The 17,672-nt window shown below is 43.5% G+C and overlaps 3 non-coding genes across 3 annotated transcripts; 1 reads left to right on the forward strand and 2 right to left on the reverse strand.

Moving 5' to 3' along the window:
* The first annotated feature begins 1,355 nt into the window (after positions 1 to 1,355).
* On the forward strand, positions 1,356 to 1,429 carry trnat-agu (transfer RNA threonine (anticodon AGU)). Its single transcript has one exon. It is a non-coding gene; the product is annotated as a tRNA-Thr (tRNA).
* Positions 1,430 to 7,086: 5,657 nt separating this feature from the next.
* On the reverse strand, positions 7,087 to 7,168 carry trnas-cga (transfer RNA serine (anticodon CGA)). Its single transcript has one exon. It is a non-coding gene; the product is annotated as a tRNA-Ser (tRNA).
* A 5,565-nt stretch (positions 7,169 to 12,733) lies between these two features.
* trnat-agu (transfer RNA threonine (anticodon AGU)) lies at positions 12,734 to 12,807 on the reverse strand. The gene has a single exon. It is a non-coding gene; the product is annotated as a tRNA-Thr (tRNA).
* Between the last annotated feature and the right edge of the window lie 4,865 nt (positions 12,808 to 17,672).

Raw genomic sequence — 17,672 nt, forward strand, 5'->3', positions numbered from 1 at the left:
GTCCCACACGGGAGCTGGAAAAGGCCTCTCGACCTTTCAGCGTATTAACATCTGTAAGCTGAATAATTTCTCCCGTTACACAGTGACACCAGGCAGCATATTTTCCTTCAAAATTTTGCCAACACGAAACTTCCAACCGATGAATATCGGCTTAACGAAAAGAAGAATTGTTTGTTTGGTTCTTTAGATTTAAAGATCTCGTACCGGCCCCTTTGCCATATGAGCTGCCGCTAAAAGTCCCCTCTCCCCCTATGAACAAGAAAACTGGCACCTGCTATTGCAAGACGGCAGGCCGGAGGAACCCAAGAGCTCCCATGGGAACACTAAGAAGTAGACGCGTTATGGAACATAACAGTTGCACCTTGAACTCCAGTCAAAATGTTCGGAGTAAAAGGTTTGATTGTTTTAGAAGACGCTCGAACTCACAACCTGGTCATTTCGGGAGCCCACACTGCTATAAATAAGTAACGCACGCTCAATAATTGTGCAACACGAGAGCAGCGAACAACCGACAGCATCAGCGCTCCTGCCAAACAGCTTCATTTTCGGTCTCTCAATGATCACTTCGAGATCTTTCTCAAACAGAAGCCTCCAATCAACATGCGCTTCATTAAATAACAATTCTTAAATCAAGAGAGTTTTGATCGATCATGACTAAAGCATGTACAATTTCCTCACTTGTTCCTTTCAATCCCCTGGGATGGTAAACATCAGGTCGTGGAGATTTGTCTATATTTAGCCTAATTATTTTCTCCATTGCCATTATTTTACTAAAACGAAACCCCTTGATTTATTAACAGTTTTCCTCGTGTCTCTGCTTTTAGCCTCATCCATTTCTGTGACGACCGATGCAAAGTAAAAATTTAGCAACTCTGCCATTTCCTGATTTTCAATTACAATATCACCTCCATCTGTCTTCAAGCGGCCCACATTACTCCAAGCCTCCCTTCGTTCTCTTAATATATTCGGAAAAACCTTGAGAGTTGTCCTCATTTTCCCTCACAAGTTTTTCTCCTTTTCCCTTTTTGCTCCTCTTACGCTTTTTCTTAGTTTCAGCACCACAATAAACAACACTCCGCTGTAAAGTTCGGCTCAATAGTTCTCCAATGTCAGAGCGAGAATTGTCTGATCCCCGAATTTATTTAATGTACCAAATACAATCACACATAATCATCCGTGTAACAACGCACTGATGGATACACAAAGATCAACACAGCGAGAAATCCAGTCAGTGTCGGTATGCACAGGTGAACGGACAAGCGAAACAGACAAATTTAAAACGGCCTGAACCCCCAACAGTGAAGTGTCGCTGATAGATATTAATGAGAGGAGGTGGAGATAAAGTGTCATCAATTGGCGCTGTGGCTTACTTGGTTAAAGCGTCTGTCTAGTAAACAGAAGATCCTGGGTTCAACTCCCAGCAGTGCCTTGTGCAGCTGGTTATTTTACCTAATTTGTGGAATTGAGCGACAAAATAACACTGTGGTGTTTGTTCAGGAGGAAACGGATCACCGAATGACTGTTCAAAAACGCCCTTTCATTGTGCAGACAGACCTCTCATAGAATGTGTCTGTAACACGTTAATTTAAAGACACATTCTTGTTTCTGGGCTCGTTGGGGTCGTGGTTTAATTCACGATTTGAGGTTCAAACCCGGAAGTAGTCCGAATTTGGACCTGGACTTGTGATCTTGACCTGCGGTGCAAACGTTTGCAAAGAGGGAAAGGAAGTCCCCAAATCACTCCACCTGAATCGCCAGGCCCGGATGAAATACATCCCAGGCTGTTAACAGAAGCAAGGAAGGAAATAGCGGAGGCTCTGCCCATCATTTTCCAATCCTCCCTGGCTGCAGGTGTGATGCCGGAGGATTGGAGGACTGCTGAAGTTGTACCGTTGTTTAAAAAGGGAGAAAGGAATCGATCGAATTATTGCAGGCCAGTCAGCCTAACCTCGGTATTGAGCACAATTCTGGGGGAAAGTATTAATCTTCATTTAGAAAGGGACGGATTAATGAAGGGCAGTCAGCATGGATTTGTTAAGGGAAGGTCGTTTGAATTGAATTTTTTTGGAGGTATCAAGGAAGGTGGATGAGAGTAGTGCGTTTTTTGTAGTCTACATAGATTTTCGCGAGGCTTTTGACAAAGTCCTACATGGCAGATTGGTCAAAAGTGTAAAAGTCCATTGGATCCAAGGGAAAATGGCAAGTTGATCCAAAATTGACTGAGTGGCAGGAAGCAATGGTCGACGGGTGTTTTTGTGACTGCAAGGCTGTCTCGAGTGGGGTTCCGCAGGGATCGTACTGGGTCGCTGCTTTTCGTAGCACAGATCATTGATTTGGATTTAAATGTACGGGGTATTATTAACAATTTTGCAGAAGATGCAAAAATTGGTCGTGTGGTTGATGGGGAGGAGGGAAGCTGTGGACTGCAGGAAGATATCAGTGGAATGGACAGGTGGATAGAATAGTGGCAAATGCAATTCAATCTGGAGAATGAGGTAATGCATTTAGGGAGGGCAAACAAGGCAAGGGAATACACAATAAATATTGAAACTAATTTGCCATTTACACGCCCATTTTGCAAGTTTACTGACGTCTTCCTGTATTTTTCGCTTTGCATTAACTACAGCTCCCAATTATGTGCTGTCTGTCAATTTTGAAATTGTATTTCCGATTCCTATGACTAAATCATTAATGTAAATTGTGAACAACAGTGGTCCCATCACCGATAAATTGTGAACAACAGTTGTCCCAGCACCGATAAATTGTGAACAACAGTGGCCCCAGCGCCGATAAACTGTGAACAACAGTGGACCCAGCACCGATAAAGTGTGAACAACAGTTGTCCCAGCACCGATAAATTGTGAACAACAGTGGACCCAGCACCGATAAATTGTGAACAACAGTGGCGCCAGCACCGACATATTGAGAACAACAGTGGTCCCAGCACCGATAAATTGTGAACAACTGTGAACCCAGCACCGATAAATTGTGAACAACCGTGAACCTGACGATACCGGATTTCTTTACCCATAGTCTGGTTCAGCAATAACTGATGAGAATAACACTTGAAAGTTTAACACAATTTATTAGCTGCAGCTGACCTTATCTATAGAATTGATTTCAACTCTTGACAGAGTCTGGTCAATCTCATAGAGCAGGCAAAATTACATAGGCAGATCCACACAATTATACATTTTCAGAGTGGGGAGGGACATGAGTAGCGAGGGGTTAAAACCAATCATAAGCTGAGTCTTGGCAAGCCATGCTAACTGACATAATGACCGACCACTCACAGGTAATATTTGTTCATGTGTATGCCAAGGAAAAGGGAGGCTACCTTATCTCTGGCTTGGGATGTTTTTTGACCTTGCCTGCAAAGGGAGATCCATTCATTAATGCAGCTGCATGACAACTCCTTATACTAGAATTCAACTTTATCATATCTCTTTGCTTGATTAACACAAGGCAGGCTTATACATAAAGAAAATTAATAACGTAAACAAGTGGTCAAAGAAGAAGCTCATTGTTTCTAATTCTAGCCAGCAAAATGGGCTACTTATATTAACCATTGGTTCACCACACTGCTACTTCGCTATGGAGGTATCTCACTATAAACCACTAAAAGCTTACCCCATATGCATTTTTATTAAAAGGGCGCCCCGTATGCATTCTCAAACCCAGCATTGATAAATTGTGAACAACAGTAATCCCAGCACCGATAAATTGTGAACAACAATGGTCGCAGCACCGATAAATTGTGAACAACAGTGGTCCCAGCACTGGTAAATTGCGAACAACAGTGGTCCCAGCACCGATAAATTGTGAACAACAATGGTCGCAGCACCGATAAATTGTGAACAACAGTGGTCCCAGCACTGGTAAATTGCGAACAACAATGGTCGCAGCACCGATAAATTGTGAACAACAGTGATCCCAGCACCGACAAATTGTGAACAACAGTGGTCCCAGCACTGGTAAATTGTGAACAACAGTGGTCCCAGCACTGGTAAATTGTGAACAACAGTGGTCCCAGCACTGGTAAATTGTGAACAACAGTGATCCCAGAACCGATAAATTGTGAACAACAGTGATCCCAGCACCGACAAATTGTGAACAACAGTGGTCCCAGCACCGATAAATTGTGAACAACAGTGGTCCCAGCACCGACAAATTGTGAACAACAGTGGTCCCAGCACCGATAAATTGTGAACAACAGTGGTCCCAGCACCGACAAATTGTGAACAACAGTGGTCCCAGCACTGGTAAATTGTGAACAACAGTGGTCCCAGCACTGGTAAATTGTGAACAACAGTGATCCCAGAACCGATAAATTGTGAACAACAATGGTCGCAGCACCGACAAATTGTAAACAACAGTGGTCCCAGCACTGGTAAATTGTAAACAACAGTGGTCCCAACACCGATAAATTGTAAACAACAGTGGTCCCAACACCGATAAATTGCGAACAACAGTGGTCCCAGCACCGGTAAATTGTGAACAACAGTGGTCCCAGGACTTTTGACCTTGAACTGCATTTGAAACTTCTGCATAAAATGAAATGAAGTCCCCAAATCGCCCCACGTGGCTCTCAAGCGCAATGGGAAGAAGTTCAATGCGAACAATCAGGAATTTAAAGGCAACTCAACGACCTGCACTTTATTTGAATACGTTTTGTTAGCCATTATATTTGACCGTGAAATCGCTCTCGGCTTTCATCTAGCTGAAGCAGAGTGTGGCCGCTTTGTATCTGCGAGCATGTCGGTGACGTGATTAGCTTGGACACTGATCGCTTCCAATTTGTAAAATTTCACCAAGCGTCAGCGAAATGAAACCGAGAATCGAATTGTCCCTGTAAGTGATGAATTGAAGGGATTGGTGCTCCAAGCAGATCTGGAAAATGCACAGTGCAATCGGTCAGGAGTTCGAAATCCACCCTCCAGCCACTCACCAATCATATTAACTGAGCTTTACTCTGGCCCAGTGTCACCGCACTGAAAGCGAGTATTTCTCCGGCATGTTTTTCTTCATAGTTGCTGGTTTAAGAGTGAAGACCGGCTGTTTGGATTTTCACTCCTACAAGCTTCAACCATTCATTTTGGACTGACTGTAGACAGTTGTTATATTGGTCGCTGCAAACTCAAAGTTTAGCCCAATTAATTATTGGTTCAGCAGGTGACCTCTTCACCTGTCTAGTTGGGGCTGTCGGTTTGCACGGAAGTTTGATGGTTCGAGCTGTTATTTGATTTTTCCTCAGGATTCTTCGCCTCAAAGTTCCAGGGTTTCAATGTATTTTTTGGAAGCAAGAAAATTACAATTCTCCTTGGCAGACAAGCCCCCGAAAGGCCCGAAGGGAGGCCGCATCAGCTGCAGGAGAGCTGTTTCGCTGTGACATGGAGATTTCTGTCGTGAGCGAGACCGGACTGTTTCTATGTTCAGAAAATAAATGTCACACCCTTTATGTTGGAAAAGCAAAACGGTGGGGATTTTTGTATCAGATGTTCCTCGTTGCGTTACTTTCATCTTGATCGTAGAACCGGTTCGGGCGTTCTTGTAATAAAAGGCGACAATTTCCTATTCATTTTAAATTTAACAACAGCTGCACTGAGCTTTTAATCATACTCTTAAGATACAGTCTATAAAATGATGAAATTTGATCACCTGCAAAGCATAAAAATCTGATTAAAGTTTTGACTGTCTCTCGGTAACCACGTCAACATCTCCTTCAGTATGAAATAGAAAGTTATCGTTTGATTAATGGTGAATAAAACAGTCATTCATCTACCAACAGGGTTTAATTAGTTTCATGTAATTAATTTAATAACTTTTGCTAAAGTTAATTCGCTGACTTGGAATCGAACTCATTCGTTGGTGGGAGCATTAAATTCTCACCATCAGTCCATCGGGGAGCGCCCAAGATTGCGCACGGAACACAGCAGAACTGGTAAGATTTACTTTTCTTTCACTCTTCCGTGATTCATTCAGCTCTGTGTTTATTTTCAGGCCTCTTATCTCTCCCTTCTTTTCAGCTTCTGACTGCGGATATTCTTGTGGTTAAATATGAATAATATAGAATATCTCACAGCCCCAGTATATGTGCTCCTTCTCTGTACAGTTCTGTACAAAATCAAACTGTACGTATATAACGACGGTGTCTCTCCTTCACCCCCGACAGAAGCAGGAGGAGATGCCACTTTAAACTGCCAGTTGCTTCAAATGATTCATGATGGACCTGCGTGGCCTTGCAGTTTTCCCAGGAGCTGCATTCAGGTTCGTGAATTTTGGAAATGGAAACATGTCCATCAGCAGCTTGTGGTAGTATTTTACCTCACTTTCCATTTCATGTACATGCCTAGTTGCACTTGGTGCTGTCATTGTCTGAACATCACCTTCTGTCGCGATAGTGGTTTGAACAGAAAATGCCATTTTGTGCGAGCAGCTTGTCTGGCAGGAAAATTACCTGAATTACGAAGGGGCAAGTAGGAAAGGCCGCGTTGGTCTGCCTGTTCGCAGCAAAGAATTTTCAGCGTTTCCTTGTGGTCCAGTGTTTAGATTCGGTCATCACCATGGCAACGGATCGATTGGTGTCTGTCTCGACATCCGCATTTAAACACTCTACCATAAGTGCACTGTACTCAAATTGCTGATGTTTTCACTGTAAGGGCGAAGAGACATAAATGTGTGTATATTAGCTAAAAATTCATCAGCTGGTTTGCACCTTTGTTTTTCCCCCCGTCTCAGTCTTTCCATCTTTACCCTTCTCTTCTGGTGTTGCAGATTCGATCATCCTTGGCCGTTCAAGAAAGCCTGACAAGTCCATCAGGGGAAAACTCAGAGAGTCAAGAGACAGAGACAGGGAGAGATTAAAGTAGAGAAACAAATAGTATAAATATCAAGCTCTGCGAACGAGCAGAATTTAAGATGGAGCTTGGGAGAGATTCTTTCACGTGCCGTGCAACTTTGCAAGTGACCATTGGGCTCCGAAATCGAAGAGTTTGCCGCGCTGGAGCATCTCTCTGAGGGAGGGAACACGGTCCGTTAACTCCAGTTCATATTTATTTGAGCATTGAACAAATCTTTAAGAAATAGCGCTACGAGCAGGATTCGAACCTGCGTAGGAAATCCCCATTGGATTTCGAGTCCAACGCCTTAACCACTCGGCCATCGCAGCTGTGAAACAAATTGACAGCTACTGCTACCAAAAGGGTGCAACCAGTGCAGAATTCGGTGCCACCCAGAGCCGATCGGCCATCCGACAATCCATCCGATCACTTTTTCTATTCCGATGTGCAGCAATGTGAAGTTGTCCACCAACTATTTCATATCAATAATATTAGCCTCTCCTTACCACATTCGTTTTCAATGTGCGACTTGTAATGCCAAGTGAGACTTTGAAGAATTAATTGCTCTAAAGTTACATTGTTGTCTCCCTCGGCATCCGCAGATTATCCACTCCATCACAAGTATAACAGTGACTACACTTCAAAAATACTCCATTGGTTGTAAAGCACTTTGGGACGTCTTGAGGTCGTGAAAAGCGCTTTATAAATACAAGACTTTCTTTCTTTTTATAGTGGAATAAAATTACTGATGTTTACACTGTGAGGACGAAGAGACATTAATGTGTAGACATTAGCTGCGAATTCATCATCTGGGTTGGATTTTTACTTTTCCTACCGTCTCAGTCATTCTATCTTCACCCTTCTCTGCTGGTGTCGCAGGTTCGATCAGCTATGGCCGTTCAAGGCTGCCTGAGAAGTCCATCAGGGGGAAACACAGAGAGACAAAGACAGAGAGAGATAGAGAGATAAAAGTATAGAAAAAAACCTAACATCAAGTTAGCAGAATTTAAGATGGAGATTGGGAATCATAGAAGCGTCACTGCACAGATGGAGGCCATTCAGCCCATCGAGCCTGTGCCGGCTCTCTTTAAGTGCAATCCAGATCGTCCCATTCCCCCGTTCTTTCCACGTATACCTGCAAATATTTTCCCTTCAAATACTTATCCAATTCCTTTTAGAAAGCACGATTAATTCTGCTTCCACCACCCTTTCAGCCGATGCATTCCCGATTATATCTACTCCCTAGTTTAAAATTTTTTTCCTCATATCGCCTTTGGTTCTTTTGTCAACCACCGTAAATCTGCGTCCTCTGGTTCTCGACCCTTCCGCCAACGGGAGCAGTTTCTCTTTATTTACTTTATCTAAACCCGTCATGATTTTGAACACTTCTATCAAATCTCCACTCAACCTTCTCTGCTCTAAGGGAACAACTTCAGCTTCTCCAGTCGACCTACGTAACTGAAGACCTCATCCCTGGAACCATTCCAGTAAATGTTTCTGCACCCTCTCTGACGCCTTCACATCCTTTATAAAGTGCGGTGCCCAGTTTTGGACAGTTGTGGAAGATTGTGAAGTTCCCTTCACGTATCTTGATATTTTGCAAGTGAACACTGGGCTCCCAGTTAAAATGATCTGCCGCGGTGGAGTATCTCTCTGAGGGAAGGAATTGCAGCCCGTTATCTCCAGTTCATATTTATTTGAGCATTGAACAAAACTTTACACAATAGCGCCGATAGCACGATTCCAACTTCTGCCGGAATACCCCATTGGGTTTCAGATCTAACGTCTGAACCACGCGACTACCGCAGCTGCGAGCGCCTTTGATGCACGGCTGTTATTCAGAATGCACAGGGTACTCACAGGAGATTTGTGAGACTATATGTTCTTTCAGACAGGTTTCCAACTGGACACATGCAGCCGCGACCGTCCGGACGTTGCTGTTTCACTGGTAGAATTCTCACCTGCCACCCGAGGAGACGGGGATTGATTCCCGGCCGATGAAGGAGCATTTTCTTTCTGCACCCCTGAAAAGAGATAGATTCACATTCAGCTTCAATCTGCACACCACGTTGAGACATTTTCCTTTCCCTATGTGGTGTTGCGTCGACAAACCCTCTGCATTCGAGCCACTGAACGTCAATCATGCTCTAGAATTAAATCAATCCTGTATTCTGCAACGCTGAAAAGATGTGAAAAATAAATGAATGAATTTCCACTGAAAATAGTGACACAGGAGTGCTCGTCCAGGAATTTGAACCGCGGACCTCTCACATATCAATTAGTGAAACGCCCAAAGTGAAAACCATAATCCGAGACCAACGAGCCGTCAGTCACACAGCCGTGCAACCAGTCGAAAGTTTCCCTGCTCCCCACAACCGATCGCCTATCCTATTAGACCGCTCTGTCCATCCAATCATCGAATCATAGAATGGTTACAGCACAGAAGGAAGTCAATTCGGCCCATCCAGAACGTGCCATCTCTTTGTCAGAGGAATCCAGTTAGCCTCATTCCCCCGCTCTTTCCACGTGGCCCTGCAAATTTTTCCCTTCAAGTAGTTATCCAATTCCTTTTTGAAAGCCACGGTTGATTCTGCTTCCACCGTTTCAGGCAGCACCTTCCAGATTATAACCACTCGCTGCGTAAAAAAGTTTTACTCATTTCGCCTTTGTTTTTTTTGCCAATCACCTTAAATCTGTGTCCTCTGGTTCTCAACCCTTCAGCCAATGGGAACAGCTTCTCTTTATTTACTTTTTCTAAACCCTTCATGATTTTGATCACTTCTATCAAATCTCCTCTCAACCGACTCAACCGACCACCTCATGAGTTCGATTCCAAGTCAAGGAATTAAATTTAGCAAGAGTTATGAAATTATTAAATTAATGACATGAAACTAATTAAACCCTGTTGGTAGATGAATGACTGTTTTATTCACCATTAATCAAACGATAACTTTCTATTTCATACTGAAGGAGGTGTTGACGTGGTTACCGAGAGACAGTCAAAACTTTAATCAGATTTTTATGCTTTGCAGATGATCAAATTTCATCATTTTACAGACTGTATCCTAAGGGTATGATTGAAAGCTCAGTGCAGCTGTTGTTAAATTTAAAATGAATAGGCAATTGTCGCCGTTGATCACAGGAACGCGCAAACCGGTTCTACGATCAAGATGAAAGTAACGCAATGAGCAACATCTGGTACAAAAATCCTCACCGTTTTGCTTTTCCAACAAAAAGGGTGCGCCATTTATTCTCTGAACATAGGAGCAGTCTGGTCTCGCTCACTACAGAAATCTCCATGTCACAGCGAACCAGCTCTCCTGCAGCGAGTGCGGCATCCCTTCTGGTCTTTCCGGGGCTTGTCTGCCAAGGAGAATTGTGATATTCTTGCTTCCAAAACATACATTCAAACCCTGGAACTTTGAGGCGATGAATCCTGAGGAAAAATCAAATAAGAGCTCGAACCATCAAACTTCCGTGCAAACCGACAGCACCAACTCGACAGGCGAAGAGGTCACCTGCTAAACCAATAATTAATTGGGCGAAACTTTGAGTTTGCAGTGACCAATATAACAACTGTCTACAGTCAGTCCAAAATGAATGGTTGAAGCTTGTAGGAGTGAAAATCCAAACAGCCGGTCTTCACTCTTAAACCAGCAACTATGAAGAAAAACATGCCGGAGAAATACTCGATTTCAGTGCGGTGACACTGGGCCAGAGTAAAGCTCAGTTAATATGATTGGTGAGTGGCTGGAGGGTGGATTTCGAACTCCTGACCGACCGCACTGTGCATTTTCCAGATCTGCTTGGAGCACCAATCCCTTCAATTCATCACTTCCACGGACAATTCGATTCTCGGTTTCATTTCGCTGAAGCTTGGTGAAATTTTACAAATTGGAAGCGATCAGTGTCAAAGCTAACCACGTCACCGACATGCTCGCAGATACAAAGCGGCCACACTCTGCTTCAGCTAGATGAAAGTTGAGAGCGATTTCACGGTCAAATATAATAGCTAACAAAACTTATTCAAAGAAAGTGCAGGTCGTTGAGATGCCTTTAAATTCCTGATTGTTCGCATTGAACTTCTTCCCATTGCGTTTGAGAGCCACGTGGGGCGATTTGGGGACTTCATTTCATTTTATGCAGAAGTTTCAGATGCAGTTCAAGGTTAAAAGTCCTGGGACCACTGTTGTTCACAATTTACCGGTGCTGGGACCACTGTTGTTCGCAATTTATCGGTTCTGGGATCACTGTTGTTCACAATTTATCGGTGCTGGGACCACTGTTGTTCTCAATTTATCAGAGCTGGGTTCACGGTTGTTCACAATTTATCAGTGCTGGGACCACTGTTGTTCTCAATTTGTCGGTGCTGGGTCCACTGTTGTTCACAGTTTATCGGTGCTGGCGCCACTGTTGTTCACAATTTATCGGTGCTGGGACAACTGTTGTTCACAATTTATCGGTAATGGGACCACTGTTGTTCACAATTTTGTCAGTGCTGGGACCACTGTTGTTCACAATTTATCGGTGCTGGGACAACTGTTGTTCACAATTTATCGGTGCTGGGACCACTGTTGTTCACAATTTATCGGTGATGGGACCATTGTTGTTGACAATTTACAAAAATGATTTAGTCATAGGAATCGGAAATACAATTTCAAAATTGACAGACAGCACATAATTGGGAGCTGCAGTTAATGCAAAGGAAAAATGCGAAAAATACAGGAAGACGTCAGTAAACTTGCAAAATGGGCGTGCAAATGGCAAATTAGTTTCAATATTTATTGTGTATTCCCTTGCCTTGTTTGCCCTCCCTAAATGCATTATCTCATTCTCCAGATTGAATTGCATTTGCCACTATTCTATCCACCTGTCCATTCCACTGATATCTTCCTGCAGTCCACAGCTTCCCTCCTCCCCATCAAACACACGACCAATTTTTGCATCTTCTGCAAAATTGTTAATAATACCCCGTACATTTAAATCCAAATCAATGATCTGTGCTACGAAAAGCAGCGACCTAGTACGGATCCCTGCGGAACCCCACTCGAGACAGCCTTGCAGTCACAAAAACACCCATCGACCATTGCTTCCTGCCACTCAGTCAATTTTGGGTCAACTTGCCAATTTCCCTTGGATCCAATGGACTTTTACACTTTTGACCAATCTGCCATGTGGGACTTTGTCAAAATCCTCGCGAAAATCTACGTAGACTACAAAAAACGCACTACCCTCATCCACCTTCCTTGATGCCTCCAAAAAAATTCAATTCAAACGACCTTCCCTTAACAAATCCATGCTGACTGCCCTTCATTAATCCGTCCCTTTCTAAATGAAGATTAATACTTTCCCCCAGAATTGTGCTCAATACCGAGGTGAGGCTGACTGGCCTGCAATAATTCGATCTATTCCTTTCTCCCTTTTTAAACAACGGTACAACTTCAGCAGTCCTCCAATCCTCCGGCATCACACCTGCAGCCAGGGAGGATTGGAAAATGATGGTCAGAGCCTCAGCTATTTCCTTCCTTGCTTCTGTTAACAACCTGGGATGTATTTCATCCGGGCCTGGCGATTCAGGTGGAGTGATTTGGGGACTTCCTTTCCCTCTTTGCAAACGTTTGCACCGCAGGTCAAGATCACAAGTCCAGGTCCAAATTAGGACCACTTCCGGGTTTGAACCTCAAATCGTGAATTATACCACGACCCCAACGAGCCCAGAAACAAGAACGTGTCTTTAAATTAACGTGTGACAGACACATTCGATGAGAGGTCTGTCTGTGCAATGAAAGGGCGTTTTTGAACAGTCATTCGGTTATCCGTTTCCTCCTGAACAAACACCACAGTTTGATTTTGTCGCTCAATTCCACAAATTAGGTAAAATAACCAGCTGCACAAGGCACTGCTGGGAGTTGAACCCAGGATTTTCTGTTTACTCGACAGACGCTTTAACCAACTAAGCCACAGCGCCAATTGATGACATTTTATCTCCACCTCCTCTCATTAATATCTATCAGCGACACTTCACTGTTGGGTGTTCAGGCCGTTTTATCTTTGTCTGTTTCGCTTGTCCGTTCACCTGTGCATTCCGACACGAACTGGATTTCTCGCTGTGTTTATCTTTGTGTATCCATCAGTGCGTTGATACACGGATGATTATGTGTGATTGTATTTGTTACATTAAATAAATTCGGGGATCAGACAATTCTCGCTCTGACATTGGAGAACTATTGAGCCGAACTTTACAGCGAAGTGTTGTTTATTGTGGTGCTGAAACTAAAAAAAAGCGTAAGAGGAGCAAAAAGGGAAAAGGAGAAAAACTTGTGAGGGAAAATGAGGACAACTCTCAAGGTTTTTCCAAATATATTAAGAGAACGAAGGGAGGCTTGGAGTAATGTGGGCCGCTTGAAGACAGATGGAGGTGATATTGTAATTGAAAATCAGGAAATGGCAGAGTTGCTAAATTTTTACTTTGCATCGGTCGTCACAGAAATGGATGAGGATAAAAGCAGAGACACTAGGAAAACTGTTAATAAATCAAGGGGTTTCGTTTTACTAAAATAATGGCAATGGAGAAAATAATTAGGCTAAAAATAGACAAATCTCCACGACCTGATGTTTACCATCCCAGGGGATTGAAAGGAACAAGTGAGGAAATTGTACATGCTTTCGTCATGATCGATCAAAACTCTCTTGATTTAAGAATTGTTATTTAATGAAGCGCATCTTGATTGGAGGCTTCTGTTTGAGAAAGATCTCGAAGTGATAATTGAGAGACCGAAAATGAAGCTGTTTGGCAGGAGCGCTGATGCTGTCGGTTGTTCGCTGCTCTCGTGTTGCACAATTATTGAGCGTGCGTTACTTATTAATAGCAGTATGGGCTCCAGAAATGACCAGGTTGTGAGTTCGAGCGTCTTCTAAAACAATCAAACCTTTTACTCCGAACATTTTGACTGGAGTTCAAGGTACAACTGGTATGTTCCATAACGCGTCTACTTCTTAGTGTTCCCATGGGAGCTCTTGGGTTCCTCCGGCCTGCCGTCTTGCAATAGCAGGTGCCAGTTTACTTGTTCATAGGGGGAGAGGGGACTTTTTGCGGCAGCTCATATGGCAAAGGGGCCGGTACGAGATCTTTAAATCTAAAGAACCAAACAAACAATTCTTCTTTTCGTTAAGCCGATATTCATCGGTTGGAAGTTTCGTGTTGGCAAAATTTGGATGGGAAATATGCTGCCTGGTGTCACTGTGTCACGGGTGAAATTATTCAGCTTACAGATGTTAATACGCTGAAAGGTCGAGAGGCCTTTTCCAGCTCCCGTGTGGGACAAGTTCAGCTTTTGTGCCGCTGGGTAAAGTGTTATTTTAATTGGTGCTAACGAATGACAAGACATTTGGCACAAACAAGAAGAATTGTAAACTCACGAGTTCACTGTCCATGTTTCTTACATCATGTTCAACAGGAACAAGGATTCTCCTCAACACGTTGCTGATAATTTTATAAAACGGACCTCACCCTTGCTCGCCGGCTGCAGGGATAATTCAGAGATCTCCCATGAATATGCACGATGGGAGCTTATGTAGTGCCGAGCCTGGGTAGCTCAGTCGGTGGAGTATCAGACTTTTAAAGTGGGCAGTGAGCTGAAGGTCCAGCGTTTAACTCCCTGTCCAGGCTCCAAATTTCGGAATAGCTGGCAAGCTGTCACTTTGCAGCGGGACCTGCTGTGTGTTGTCAAAGTTTCGGAAGTATCCTTTTTCCCAGTGTGGGCAGTAATGTGATGTCTGAAGCGGTTCCCCATCAGGAATTCTAGTTCACTGTATTAATTTCGCAACACTCATTAAACTCTGTAAAAAAGACGAATGCTTGTTCAAATCGCCATTAATCAACCAGTAACTTTCTGTTTCCGGCTGAATGAAATGCTAACTTTTTTATGCTCTCATTCACCAGGCCGAAATTAGGGAGTTCAGAGGGGAAGAGAAAAAGGAAATGAGAGGCAAAGAGAAATATGACTATGGACTGACGGCCAACATAAAAGGGAATCCAAAAGTCTTCTGCAGGCATGTAAACAGTAAACGGGTAGTAAGCGGAGGCGAGAGGCGGATTCGGCCCGATCAAGGGGATCTACTCATGGAGGCAGAGGTACCAAATGAGTACTTTGCATCTGCCTTTACCAAGGAAGAAGATGCTGCCAGAGTCTCAGCAAAGGAACTTATAGTTGAGATCCTGGATGGTCTAAAAATTGATAAAGAAGAGGCACTTGAACGGTTGGCTGTACTTAAAGTAGGTAAATCACCTGTTCCGGATGGGATACATGCGAGGTTGCTGAGGGAAGTAAGGGTGGAAATTGCAGAGGTACTGGCCATAATCTATCAACATCCTTAGATATGTGGGTGGTGCCAGAGGACTGGAGAATTGCAAAGGTTGCACCCTTGTTCAGAAATGGGTGCACGGATAAACCCAGCAAATATAGGCCAGTCAGTTTAACCTCAGTGGTGGGGAAACTTTTAGAAACGATAATCCGGGACAGAATTAACAGTCACTTGGTCGAGGGTGAATTGATTAGGGAAAGCCAGCACGGATTTGTTAAATACAAATCGTGCTTAACTAACCTGTAAGAGTTTTTGATGAGGTAACAGAGAGGATAGATGAAGGCAATTCAGTTGATGCGGTGTATATAGACTTTCAAAAGGTGTTTGATAAAGTGCTGCATGGTAGGCTTATCATCAAGAAAGGGACAGGAAACAGAGATTACTGGGGAACGGTTCTTTTTCGAACTGGAGAGAGTTGTACAGTGGTGTTCCACAGGGATCAGTGCTCGGACCACTGCTTTTCTTGATATATATCAATGACTTGGACTTTAGTGCACAGGGCACAATTTCAAAATTTGCAGATGAAACAAACCTTGGAAGGGTAGTAAACAGTGTTAAGGACAGTGATAGACTTCAAATGACATAGACAGGCTGGTGGCATGGGCGGAGACGTGGCAGATGAAATTTAACGCTGAAAAATGCGAAGTGATACATTTCGGTTGGAAGAACGAGGAGAGGCAATATAAACTCCAGGGCACAAATGTGAAAGCGATCCAGGAACAAAGAGAGGTTCATGTGTACAAATAGTTGAATGTGGCAGGGCAGGTTGAGAAAGCGGTTAAAAGCATTCGGGGTCCTGGGCTTTATAAATAGATGTTTCGAGTGCAAAAGTATAGAAGTCAGGATGAAACATTATAACACATTGGTTCGAACACAACTGAAGTATTGTGTCCGGTTCGGGACACCGCACTTCAGGAAAGATGTGAAGGCCTTGGAGGGGGAGCAGAAAAAAATTACCAGCATAATTGCAGGGATGAGGGACTTTAGTTACGTGGATAGACTGGAGAATCTGAGGTTGTTCTCCTCGGAAAAGAGACGGTTCTGTGGAGATTTGATAGAGGTATTCAAAATCATGAAGGATCTCGACATAGAAGATGGAGAGAAACTGTTCCCATTGGCGGAAGGGTCAAGAACCAGAGGACATCGGTTTAAGGTGATTGGCAAAATAACCAAAGGTGACATGAGGAAAAACTTTTTCACACAGCAAGAGGTTCGGATCTGGAATGCACTGCCCGAGGGTGTGATGGAGGCAGATTCAATCATGGCCATCAAAAGGGAACTGGATAAGTACTTGAAAGGAAAAAAAATGCAGGGCTTCGGGGAAAGGCGGGGGAGTGTTTCTAGCTGGATTGCTGTTGCAGAGAGCGATCACGGACTCGATGGGCCGAATGGCCTCTTTCCGTGTTGTCGCCTTTCCATGATTCAACTCAATGTGCATGAGGCGATGCAAAGGGAACAGAGCGTGCCGCAAATCGACACACCTCTCAGTATCCTCCCAAGCAATGTAGTTTAAGAGCAAATAATTCTGAAACGTCTCACTTGACAACTCAAGTCGTACACTCGAAACCAATTTGGTAAAGGGAGACTAATATTGGTGATTGGAAGTATTTAGTGTGCAACTTGATATTGATGGACACCGGAGCAGAAAACGAGATTGGATGCACAGACGTGGTCTGAAAGGATGGCCGATCGGCTGTGGGAGGCAACGAACTTTTACACTGGCTGCATAACTGAAACAATAGCGGCTCGTTGGTCTAGGGGTATGATTCTCGCTTAGGGCGTTTCATTGAGTGATATGCGAGAGGTCCCGGGTTCAAATCCCGGACCAGCCCTCCTTTTAGTGAAAAGTCACCAATTGGCTTCTGACATCTTTTCAGTGTTGCTGTTGGTTGAACTGAATGAAATCCAGAGCATGTTTGAGCTCCAGTGGACTCAATGCCGAAGTTTCGTCGGCGCAACACACGTGAAGGAAATAAAATGTCTCAAGATGATGAGGAGATTGAAGCTGAATTTGGATTTTTCCCAATTCAGGCGGATATTAGATGACGGGATAGAAAGTCACATATCCAAGTTTGCCGATGACACCAAGATGGGCAGCATTGTAAGCAGTGCAGATGGAAACATAAAATTACAGAGAGGCATTAATATAATAAATGAATGGGTAAAATTGTGGCAAATCGATATCAATTTAGTCAAGTGTGAGGTCATCCACTTTGGACCAAAAAGGATAGATCAGAATACTTTGTAAATGGTGAAAAGCTCGAAACAGTGGAGGTCCAAAAAGACTGATGTGTCCATCTACATACATCATTAAAATGTCATGGACAGGTACAAAAAATAATCAAAAATGTTAATGGAATGTTGGTCTTTATATCCAGAGGACGAGAATACAAGGGGATAGGCATTATGCGACAGCTATACAAAGCCCTGGTTAGACCACACCTGAAGTAATGTATTCAGTTCTGGGTA

This window comes from Heptranchias perlo, chromosome 20 (assembly GCF_035084215.1).
Source record: "Heptranchias perlo isolate sHepPer1 chromosome 20, sHepPer1.hap1, whole genome shotgun sequence".
Classification (NCBI taxonomy): Eukaryota; Metazoa; Chordata; class Chondrichthyes; order Hexanchiformes; family Hexanchidae; genus Heptranchias; species Heptranchias perlo.